Here is a 12,059-nt window from a genome sequence, read left to right as displayed (position 1 = left end):
TAACCGCATCTCTGGAAATATCTATAGCGGTAGTGTCTAAAATTACAATCCTGGCTGTAGGTTGTAGGTGTCACTGTGAACCGCTGAAGGTATCACTATAGACCCATAAACGGAAAAACTCATAAAAATGCTGCTAATTGCCAAAATAAAGTATATACAAGTGATACTAGAGTTCTATGCCTGTCCATATAGGGGTACGTATAGGTAGGGATAAATTATGCCATATGGCATCAACAACTCACCCCTAATTATCAGCTTTAATATAGTGCACTATAAGGAGATGAGTATAAATCCCCAAGTCCCTACCATAAATACCTCCTAAAAAAGTAGTAATAGATACAAAGTGAAAAGAGGCTCCAAATGGAGCTAGTACAGAGATAAAGGGAGATTGAGGAAGGTATACAGTGTTAATAGCAGTCAAATTCGAACTGCTAGTTTTAAATTTAAGAAACCTCTCTCCCTGTTAATCTAGCTAGACAGGCATAGAAAAGAGAAAGTAAATAAAGTATAGATTAGGTGATTAACATGGTGCTAAAACCACCAGTGCCCAGTGCTCATATACATGATATGAGATGAAAAAATTGCCCAACGTACGTTTCGGTGCTAGAGAGGAGCACCTTCGTCAGGGGCCAACATTAGACTGTTAGTGAGTCTCTTTTATATGTTATATGCCAGGAGGCATGAGTACCTTCGACCAATAGGAACTGGGGGAGTGTGGTGTCAGCTGTACTGCATTTCCCTAAGTGAATTCAAACCAATCTGCAGGATAAACATTGAGATGTTCCTGGAGGCGGGGCTTAATGCCGGTCACATGGTCCGGCATATCGTGGGACATGTGATGTGACCGGCCCCATGTGGTGTGGGCTAGGCCAATGGTAGGGCTTTTCTACTGATTGTTTCACCCCCATTGTGTGAGTGCGACCTGCCCAAACCAAAAAACTAAGTGGGCGGGCGCACGTCCGGGCGGACCCGCCCGCCAAACATGCAGAAGGAAACGCTTGATGCCGGTCACGTGACTCGGCGTGTCACGAGTCACGTGAACTATCTGGCTCTGGAGGGAGCAATTGGTGCCGGTCACGTGACTCGGCGCGTCACGAGTCACGTGATGTATCCGGCCTTTCGTCATGGAGGCTGGACCCGTGGTGTAAAGGAGCAGCCATGCCTCTACAATAGACCCCGCCCATCTGAAACCAGTGGGCGGGTCATATGATGCAATGGGCCGGCAAAATTACAGTATAGGGCAACCACGGGATACCACCCATTAGTCCCCATACATTAGTATGACAACTCTCAGGTCTCCCCAGCAGCCCTAAAGCCTCTCAGGTACCGATGTGAGTTATATATAAATACACTGAGGTATGTATAGGGACAAAGATGGAATTAGATATAAATATAAACAATGAATGTAAATATATATAAAAGATGCAGTAAGTGGATGGTCCGATGTGTCCGGACCTGATACAATCAATTCTACGTACCTATGGTCCTATATAAGGTATTCATGAAAAAATAATGAAAGTAAGAAAAAATAATAATAATAAATACTGAGTAATAAATAAGGATAAAGAAATTAAAGAAATATGTACATATCTACACTAAACACTACACACGCTATATTACAAAATGTACAAGTGTATCAGGCAAAATAAGCTTGATTAAATATAAATTACGAGTATGTCAGAGACCCATAAAGGTGCGGGGACACAGTGTCCAGCCTGGTTCCCTTAATCTTCAATGAAGGGTGTATACGAAAAACCCTCGTTGAGTCCAGATGGTGACAATGTTTTAAGTTTATAAATCCAGAAACTCATCTCATATCATGTATATGAGCACTGGGCACTGGTGGTTTTAGCACCATGTTAATCACCTAATCTATACTTTATTTACTTTCTCTTTTCTATGCCTGTCTAGCTAGATTAACAGGGAGAGAGGTTTCTTAAATTTAAAACTAGCAGTCCGAATTTGACTGCTATTAACACTGTATACCTTCCTCAATCTCCCTTTATCTCTGTACTAGCTCCATTTGGAGAGCCTCTTTTCACTTTGTATCTATTACTACTTTTTTAGGAGGTATTTATGGTAGGGACTTGGGGATTTATACTCATCTCCTTATAGTGCACTATATTAAAGCTGATAATTAGGGGTGAGTTGTTGATGCCATATGGCATAATTTATCCCTACCTATACGTACCCCTATATGGACAGGCATAGAACTCTAGTATCACTTGTATATACTTTATTTTGGCAATTAGCAGCATTTTTATGAGTTTTTCCGTTTATGGGTCTATAGTGATACCTTCAGCGGTTCACAGTGACACCTACAACCTACAGCCAGGATTGTAATTTTAGACACTACCGCTATAGATATTTCCAGAGATGCGGTTAGTTTCAAGTGACTTTTGAATCTGACCACATTTGTCAATTTTTGTTGTTTGATTATGTTTGTTTTTGTCAATTAAATTTAAACAACCTATTTTTATGTTGCTGAGTGCCAGGACTGTATTATAGTCACGAGGAATGGTTTATAGAACACTGATCTACACTTGTATTAAATTTGAAAAAATTCTATTTCATTGTAAAAGCTATTTTAGAACCATAACCACTACATCTCAATTTTATGTTTTTACATTGTACAATTTAGACAAAAAAATTGTACAATAATTGAATCCATTTATTAAAGGGCCACTGTAGGCACCCATACCACTTCATCTCATTAAAGTGGTCTAGGTGCCGTGTAACTGATTATTCAAGCAATGTAATTCTGAATAACTTCAATATTTACATTGCAGATTTAAATCCACCTGTTGTGGCTGTCTGCCTGACAGCTACTCAAGGCGCTTCTGTGTTCCTAGCAGAGTCAGACTTGCCTTTGCGACGTTGGATGTCCTCATGCACTGAATAAGGAGTCCCATGTCTTCTATTTTCTTCATAGAAAAGCATTGATTCAGTGCTTTCCAATGTGGAACTTGAATGTGTATACGGCACTGGCCATGCATGCATATTCTGCTCCACCATTGTAGTTACGTCACGGGAGGAGGAGACCTGACCATCATTGCAGGAGAAGAGGAGAAGAAGGTAATGTGCTAATTGAGAACAAAGTTTTTTTTGTTTCAAATTTTAAATCCACGGATGGTTGCCCAGTCACCAAAACGTTTCTAGGGCACTATATCGTAAGGAATACATATTGGTAATTCTAGTACTATAGTGTTCCTTTAAATAGGAACTCCACAAAATAATGAAAATAAAACAAATTGGTGTATACCGTATTTTTCGCTCTATAAGACGCACCTTGACCATAAGACGTACCTAGTTTTTAGAGTAGGAAAACGGGGAAAAAAATAAGTTTCTTCCCACCCACTCCCCTATCTCCTGTCCTATAGTGTTCCTTACCACCCATGCCCCCCCTCGCCTGTCCCATAGTGTTCCTTACCACCTACTCCCCCCTCCCCTGTCCTAAAGTGTTCCTCCCCCCTCCCCTGTCCCATTGTGTTCCTTATCACCCACTCCCCTCCCCTGTCCCAATGTGTCTCCCCCCCCCGCCCCATAGTGTTTTTCCACCCCCTCCCATGTCCCATAGTGTTTTTCCACCCCCTCCCCTGTCCCATAGTGTTCCTTACCACCCCTCCACCTGCCCCTAATTGTCCCTCTCTCTTACACCCTTGCTCCTCGGTAGGTCTGCTAACTTTATTGTTGCGTGGCTGAGCGAGCAGTGCGCACCGTGGTACAGGAGATTCAGTTTCCTGTTCCCGGCTAAACTGAAAGGAAGTGAGCACTTCCTTTCAGTCCGGCCGGGTATAGGAAACAGAAGTTCCTGTACCGCGGTGCGCACTGCTCGCTCAACCACGCAACAATAAAGGTAGGAGACCTACCGGGGATCAAGGGAGGGAGAGAGAGGGTCACATTCGCTCCATAAGATGCACAGACATTTCCCCTCACTTTTGAGGAGGAAAAACATGCATCTTATAGAGGCAGCAGTATGATATTTTTTATTATTTATGTTACTTGTAGGGAAATTAAAACTCCACATTTGATAGTAGTTGACTCTATTTGCATAAATGTATAGAATTACAAATGTGTCAAGCTCTATGTGTGAACATGAACTATTAATGTTGAAAAAAAATCTGATTTGTTTAAAGGTACGGTGCACATTTCATCCATGTAACCTAAAAAGGTGCACTTTGATGTTCCCATTGTTTGGATAGTTTATTTTAGTAGTCACACTTAACCTTCTTTCTCAAATTCTTCATGTCCAAAAAACTTACAAGATTTCTTCCTTTTACAACTAGAGTAGCATGAAGATTTCTCAAATAGTAGCCTTATGTCAATTAAAATACTTTCAGTTTTTAAAATCTTCATATACAAGATCTAAAATGTACATAACCCAGAATTTTTTTTAAAAATAACAAAAGTAGGAAAACATCAATGGACCATGGTCTATAACATCAATTATTGAATACCAGCACTCTGAACCAGTAGATCCTTGATTAGAAAAAATAATAAATTATTGAAATTCACAGTGCATCAGGTATTGTACATAACCAACACGGAACCACAAGACCTCAGGTACATCAACAAGCTGTCTTTAGGGTCACACAGTCAGCCATGAGTGTGAGTTACATTTCCGGAATAATATTGATATTATCAAGGTTCAGGTTGAAAACATAATGAACCACAGTGTATGTACCATACTTCGTGGATTGTGATTCACAAAAAAAAAATCCATTACAATTTATATGTTTAAACAAAATTAAAGCACCATTATAGACACCCAAACCACTTCAAAGCAATGAAGTTGGATGGGTGACAGTTCACTCTATAGTTTTAGCCCTGCAGCTCTAAACATTGAAGTTTAAAAGAAAATACAATGTTTATTTTTAAGGTTTATTCCTGCCTCTAGTGGATGTCTACATTACAGCCACTAGAGGAGCTTCTGAGATTTACATGGAGTAAATAGCACTTATCTGACATTAGACGTCCTCACGGATTTCAGCGTCAGATAAATTCCCCATAGGAAAGCATTAAGCAATGCTTTCCTATGGGGGAGGTTTTATCATGCAGGCACATTTGGCACACCCTGCAGGATGACATGGCAGTATGAAAATAGACAAAGGAATTCAGCGCCACATCCATTTTGTGTCTGCCGTAAAGGATAGCCAGCTGTTTTCTTGCGCTTCAAGAATGGCGTACAAAAATGGCCACACTGATAAAAAAAAACAGTTTGACTGTGAATCAGCAGACAAAAAATGCAGCCCCCAAAAATAATTTTATTAAATTCTGGGCAGCACGTTTCATGTACTGAGCAACACTCAAACTGTGGAAAGACATACATGGAGTTGGCAATAGTTGGCAATTTTTTCATGAACATCTCTCTCTCTCCTATATGTATAATTATACGACAAGACAAAGAGAGACAGGCACATTTTCGCCCACAATATATACAAATTCAAATAAACTTAACTTTACCACTTTGAAAAATGCTATTGTGCTTTTAAAGAATTCCGAAAACTGCCTTCTACAGTTGAAAGAAAGAGAAATATTATTTAAATTTTATTTAAAGTTATGGTTTTATATATAAACAATTATAAAAAGATATATATATATATATATAATGTTGTGGACAAAAATATTAACCCAATTTATGTTAGTAAAAGGCCTATTTACTCAGCATAACCACAATCCACATTATATATGATTTACCTAAAATGGCCGCTAGGGAGTTTCCCCTTGTCATCGACTAACATCCTCATTAACAAGATGGCGCTGGAATCTGGGGGAGACTTCCATGATGCCAGTGACCTCACACCCGGTAGGAAGAGCAATAGATGAACCACTTAACACCTAACCAATTATTGATGAATTATTCTCTGTTGTATTGATGTAATTTTGCTTTATATGGGGCATGCCGCCCCCTGGAATAAATTCTTCCTCAAGTTTTTCATTAACCCGAAACCTTTGTCTGGTGTGAATTACTTCAGGAGCGTGCACGCATACTTTAATTTGGCCGGGGACAGATATGCAAGATAACAGGGTTTATTTACTGTTTAGTTGTTACTATGCTCGTTGTTATATTGTTCTTTATTATATTATGGTTTTTATTTAATTGTAGTCATAGTGTGGGTACCCTGGCTGTGTGTGTGTGTGTTGTGTGGCTCATCCATGATTCCGGATTATGTGCACATCTCTACATCTGTGACTCTTGTAAATGTCTTTTGATTAGTCTCTCCACGTTCACCTTTTCCTTTATTCTCTACCTCTTCTGTACTAGTCACCCACGCTCGCCCACTCAGATCCGTGACCACCATCTCGGGTGGGCGGATCCCGTGACTAGTCTACGTTTAGGGAAGACGCACGAAGATCAATTCCTCGTGGCGGTCAAGCACTGTAGACATTCCTTCTTTTTCCTCTCTCTCTCTCTCTGTCCCTCATACGTGGCCTTGTTTGGTAAAAATGGGACAAGAACATGCCAGACCTTCCAAAGGCCATTTAGCTTGTGACATTGTTAAGGAGAGAGCAGGAGAAGAGGCTATGTTAAAAATAAAGAAGATAGCAAAGATTTGTGGCTTTCAAATGTCCCCAAGTGGTAGATTACAACCAGAATTTTGGAGGAAACTGCTGATTGACAAAGAAGGCTTATTGTTGGATAATGGGTTTGTAACGGACCGTTTCAGCATATGAGGGGTTAAAATCCGTTTAGGCGATAATCCCCTTTTCTCAGAAAGGCACAGCTACTGCAGAACATCAAAACTCACGAATTGGATATAGGTGAATGCATCAAACTCCCGAACTGCATACCAGGGAATAAGATAGCACTCCAAGCTGGAACCTCACGAAAAGCTGCTAGCAGATGAATAGGAAAAGCAGACATCAGCTTACACTCCTAGCAATCAATCTCCAACAGCATACAGTGAATCCCCCCAAGAACGAGACAAGGCTCCGTGTTGAAGGTCAAGCAGTGGTCTGAGGTGCTGGGGCACCCAGCCTGGTTTTTATTACATGAGTACACATACAGGCCACACCCAGGGGGAGGCATAAAATAACCAATGACATAGATGTTACATCCCACACATCCCCTCCCCTTAGTGTGACACATAATCCCATTATGCATACAGTTCAAAATATACTTTTACACAACTTTCATAACTTTAAAACCATACATCGCATCCACATACAAATCACATATTCAGACTCAGCATACTTTAAACATAAACACTCTCAAAAATCATACCAATCCCTTCAGTAAGTACAAAGTTACACGGAAGTCCTTTTATGACCGACCGCAAGCACCTTTCCTTGCCCAAAACAGTTCCATGGATTTGGGCTGTGCGGTCGGTCACTTTCTAGCATAAAAACGGCTAAGTCCCGTTCGAAGTGTGGCCGGTACTTCGACTTTAGTCGAATTGTCGAAGTGAAGTCGATGGTACGGGTCGGCGGTGTTCGAAGTTAAAATGGCCGCCGCCACGTGGTCCTTTGTCCAATGCCGGTCACTTCGACAACTTCGGTAACTCCGGCACTTCGGCACTTCGGCTGCATCCGAAGTGCCCTATAAAAAGTGTCAATTCTTCTCCCATAGTAATTAAAGGGCCGAACACTGTTTGTAAAGGACCCAATCTCCCAGGGCCATAGTCCAAAGGTAGCAGGCGGGCAACCAGGCTCCTCCAATACAATGTGGCGAGATTGGTTCCGTCACAGGGTTAACAAAAGCTGTGGAGGCTTGGTATCGGGTAGCGATTTTGAAGGACAATTGATTTATGTATATCATAGAAATGTTTGTAATGATGATTCATCTCTCGATGTTCCCCAGCCACCGCCCTATGATGGCGCCCAGCACAATGTAAGAACCTAGCCCCGCCTCCCCGGCCACTGCCCAGTCGCCACCTCCAATTGGCGTAGTCTCCTCTGTTCTCACCCCTCTGTACCCCGTCTTTGGGGCAGACAGATCCTATTATCATCCCGTCCCTCTCCCACCTCCCTCCGTCATTCCCACTGTTCCCACTCCTCTCCCACCTCCCTCTGTCATTCCCACTGTTCCCACCCACCTCCCTCCGTCATTCCCACCCACCTCCCTCCGTCATTCCCACCCACCTCCCTCCGTCATTCCCACCCACCTCCCTCCGTCATTCCCACCCACCTCCCTCCGTCATTCCCACCCACCTCCCTCCGTCATTCCCACTGTTCCCACCCAACTCCCTCCGTCATTCCCACTGTTCCCACCCACCTTCCTCCGTCATTCCCACTGTTCCCACCCACCTTCCTCCGTCATTCCCACTGTTCCCACCCACCTCCCTCCTTCATTCCCACTGTTCCCGCCCTTCTCCCACCTCCCTCTGTCATTCCCAATGTTCCCACCCCTCTCCCTCTGTCATTCCCACTGCTCCCGCCCCTCTCCCACCTCCCTCTGTCATTCCCACTGTTCCCTCCCACCTCCCTCTGTCATTCCCACTGTTCCCTCCCACCTCCCTCTGTCATTCCCACTGTTCCCGCCCACCTCCCTCTGTCATTCCCACTGTTCCCGCCCACCTCCCTCTGTCATTCCCACTGTTCCCACCCCCCTCTGTCATTCCCACTGTTCCCACCCCTCTCCCACCTCCCTCTGTCATTCCCACTGTTCCCACCCCTCTCCCACCTCCCTCTGTCATTCCCACTGTTCCCACCCCTCTCCCACCTCCCTCTGTCATTCCCACTGTTCCCACCCCTCTCCCACCTCCCTCCGTCATTCCCACTGTTCCCTCCCACCTCCCTCCGTCATTCCCACTGTTCCCTCCCACCTCCCTCTGTCATTCCCACTGTTCCCTCCCACCTCCCTCTGTCATTCCCACTGTTCCCTCCCACCTCCCTCCGTCATTCCCACCTCCCTCCGTCATTCCCACTGTTCCCTCCCACCTCCCTCTGTCATTCCCACTGTTCCCACCCCTCTCCCACCTCCCTCTGTCATTCCCACTGTTCCCTCCCACCTCCCTCCATCATTCCCACTGTTCCCTCCCACCTCCCTCCGTCATTCCCACTGTTCCCTCCCACCTCCCTCCGTCATTCCCACTGTTCCCTCCCACCTCCCTCCGTCATTCCCACTGTTCCCTCCCACCTCCCTCCGTCATTCCCACTGTTCCCTCCCACCTCCCTCCGTCATTCCCACTGTTCCCTCCCACCTCCCTCCGTCATTCCCACTGTTCCCTCCCACCTCCCTCCGTCATTCCCACTGTTCCCTCCCACCTCCCTCCGTCATTCCCACTGTTCCCTCCCACCTCCCTCCGTCATTCCCACTGTTCCCTCCCACCTCCCTCCGTCATTCCCACTGTTCCAGCCCCTCTCCCACTTCCCTCTGATCCCGTCCCTCTCCTACCTCCCCCTGTCGTTCCCTCTATTCCTACTCCCCTTCCACCTCCACCCATTGCCTCCCCTGTCGCACCTCCCCCTGTCATTCCTACTATTCCTGCTCCCCTCCCACCTTCACCCGTTGTTCCCCTTGTCATATCTCCCTCTGCCTATCCCCCTCCCCATCTCCCTGCGTCATTCCCTCCGCTCCTGCGCCTCCATCACCCCTTACGTCCCAGTTTCACCTTCCCCTTCCCTTCCAGCCTCCAACCCTGTAAACCCTCCTTTGATGTTTAATCACTCATTGCCACCCTATCTGCTCATTCCCCCCAGCCTATTCAGACCCCGTCACTTCCGGCTCCTGTTATGGTCGTCACATCCCCTCCCAGCATCCTTCCCACCATTTCTCCTTCCGGCCCCTCACCCAATCCAGTCCCTGTTTCCGCCTCTCTCATGGCGGCTCCCAGTTACCCAGTCATGATAGTAGGGTCGAATTAATCCATTGTATCGGGACAGCCTCACGCTGTAGGCGTTTCTCCTGCCGCGTCAGGCTTTCATCCCACTACCTCCCAATTAGTTACTCCCCAGGCCATTGCTGTCGCTTCCCCCGACTCTGGTGTTCCAGCCGCTCAAGCCCCTAATTCACCAGATGTTGCCAGCTACCATGGTCTTCCATTCCCGGTCCCCCCTCCCCCACCCCCGAAGATGACAATGTGCAGGGGCTCAGCCCACTCCGGCCTTCGAATAATAGGGTTTCCCAGAGACAGGCCACCCCTTCCAATCACAACCACACCTTATTAACCGTGGAAGGGGCTCCCCCGATGTATGTTACTTTCAACCCGTCCCAAGCCGCGACCCTAGTAACCTCTCTCCCTGACCCCGAGAAGCAGCCCATGCCTTGCTTCCGGAGGGTTGCCCAGATTCGCAAGACATACTTAGCTGCCTAGCGTGATTTGTTTAGTCTATGTGATATCAAAGCTGGGGATGCCTATTGGCCCATTATGGAAAGGAGTTTTAATGACGCTCCCCTCACTACGGATATGGATTTCTAGTCAGGTATCATATTCTGTGAACAGCTTCGAGCCTGGGCTCAGGATAAATTAGCTGACCAAGCCACTTGTATAAATGACATTATACAAGATAAACTTGAGTCTGTAGAGAAATACCACTCACGGTTGACTCAAACTTTCTCTGATCTAGGATTCAGTGTATACAACAAGGCACAGGCCCAGATGTTATCTGCTGCCTTTGTTGCAGGCCTTAGGGAAGCCATCAGGAAAAGCTTAGTGCTTTCCCGCCCTGAGTATAGGATTATTCCTCTAGACACTCTCCTCCTGGTTGCCAAACGACTAGAATCTGCACTCCAGCCACCCCAGAGAGAAAGTAATCCCCTTATGTTCTCCTTTTATAGTCCTACCACCAGACCCGCCCCAGCCCCTGCAGGATATTCCGTGGCAGCTACACAGGGGCAGCCCATGACAGACACCCCTAGGCCTCAGACCAGGGCATGCTTTAATTGTAATCAGCTAGGTCATTACAGGAAAGATTGTCCACACCCCAGGGTGCCTAGACAACAACAGCCGACCACTCCAATCCTGTGTTTAGCTATCCTATGTATCCCAATGCCCCTGCAGCCACACATGTTACCCCCAGCCAAGTTACCCTCCACAGGTATATCCTCAGGCATATACTCCATATTACCCTCCTTAGGAATATACCCAAGCTGCCTATCAGCCATCTCCAGCTGATAATCACCCTCCACCCCGCAGCTATGTTCACAATTCCCCTGATAATTATGATACAGATGATTATCAACAAGATCACCGTCCTATACCCAGTCAACGTCGCACTACACGCCAACCCCAACAAGCCAGTCACTCTACCGCACCCACACATCACTATACTGGCCCCGATCAATCCTAGTTAGATCTCATACAATAGGTAACTGGCAAACCTGTGTCTAACACCCCTGTCATGGCAGTGTCTACAGGGGACTCTTGCTACAGTAGTCCTACCCTTAGAGGGTCATCCTACTACCTTTTTAGTTGACACAGGCGCAGCCCGCAGTGTTCTCAGAAAACAAGATCTGCCTGACTCATCTTACCTTTCTGACACAGATGTCTCTTGTGTAGGTGTTGATGATACCCCCTGAAACAACCCATTAACTAAGCTCTTGCGAGTGGGTTCTGACATTCGCTCACGTTTTGTTGTCTCTTCTACTTGTCCAATTAACCTGCTAGGTGCTGATATTCTGTCCCGTCTACAAGCTTCTATCTCCTTCACCGCTAATGGCCAGGTTCAGTTATTAACCCCTCTTTCTCGCAAAGATACTTCTGTTCTTTGCTCTCTGCCCCTACTACTACATATGACATCTCCCACTGAGGAGGTAAGGGTCCCAGATTCCCCCAGTACCCTGGATAGGGTCCCAACCAAACTTTGGTCCACAGGCCCAGATGACATTGGACGCCTACAAGTCCCACCTGTGGTTGTCACACTAATGAAGGGAGCTATCCCACCACGAAGACCACAGTACGAGTGTAACACCCTTCTATTTCCAGTGAAGAAGAAAATTGAAAAAGGTCAACCCAACCAATATCGTTTGGTCCAGGACCTCCGCGCTGTTAATGATGTCACCAACCGAGATACTGCTGTTGTCTCTAATCCACACACGCTGTTGTCACAAGTCCCTCCAACAGCTAAATTCTTCACTGTGATTGATCTTGCAAATGCCTTTTTCAGCGTGCCCTTGG

Source organism: Pelobates fuscus, chromosome 6 (assembly GCF_036172605.1).
Source record: "Pelobates fuscus isolate aPelFus1 chromosome 6, aPelFus1.pri, whole genome shotgun sequence".
Lineage (NCBI taxonomy): Eukaryota > Metazoa > Chordata > Amphibia > Anura > Pelobatidae > Pelobates > Pelobates fuscus.
The sequence above is the reverse complement of the archived record's forward strand: the minus strand, read 5'-3'. Positions refer to the sequence as shown.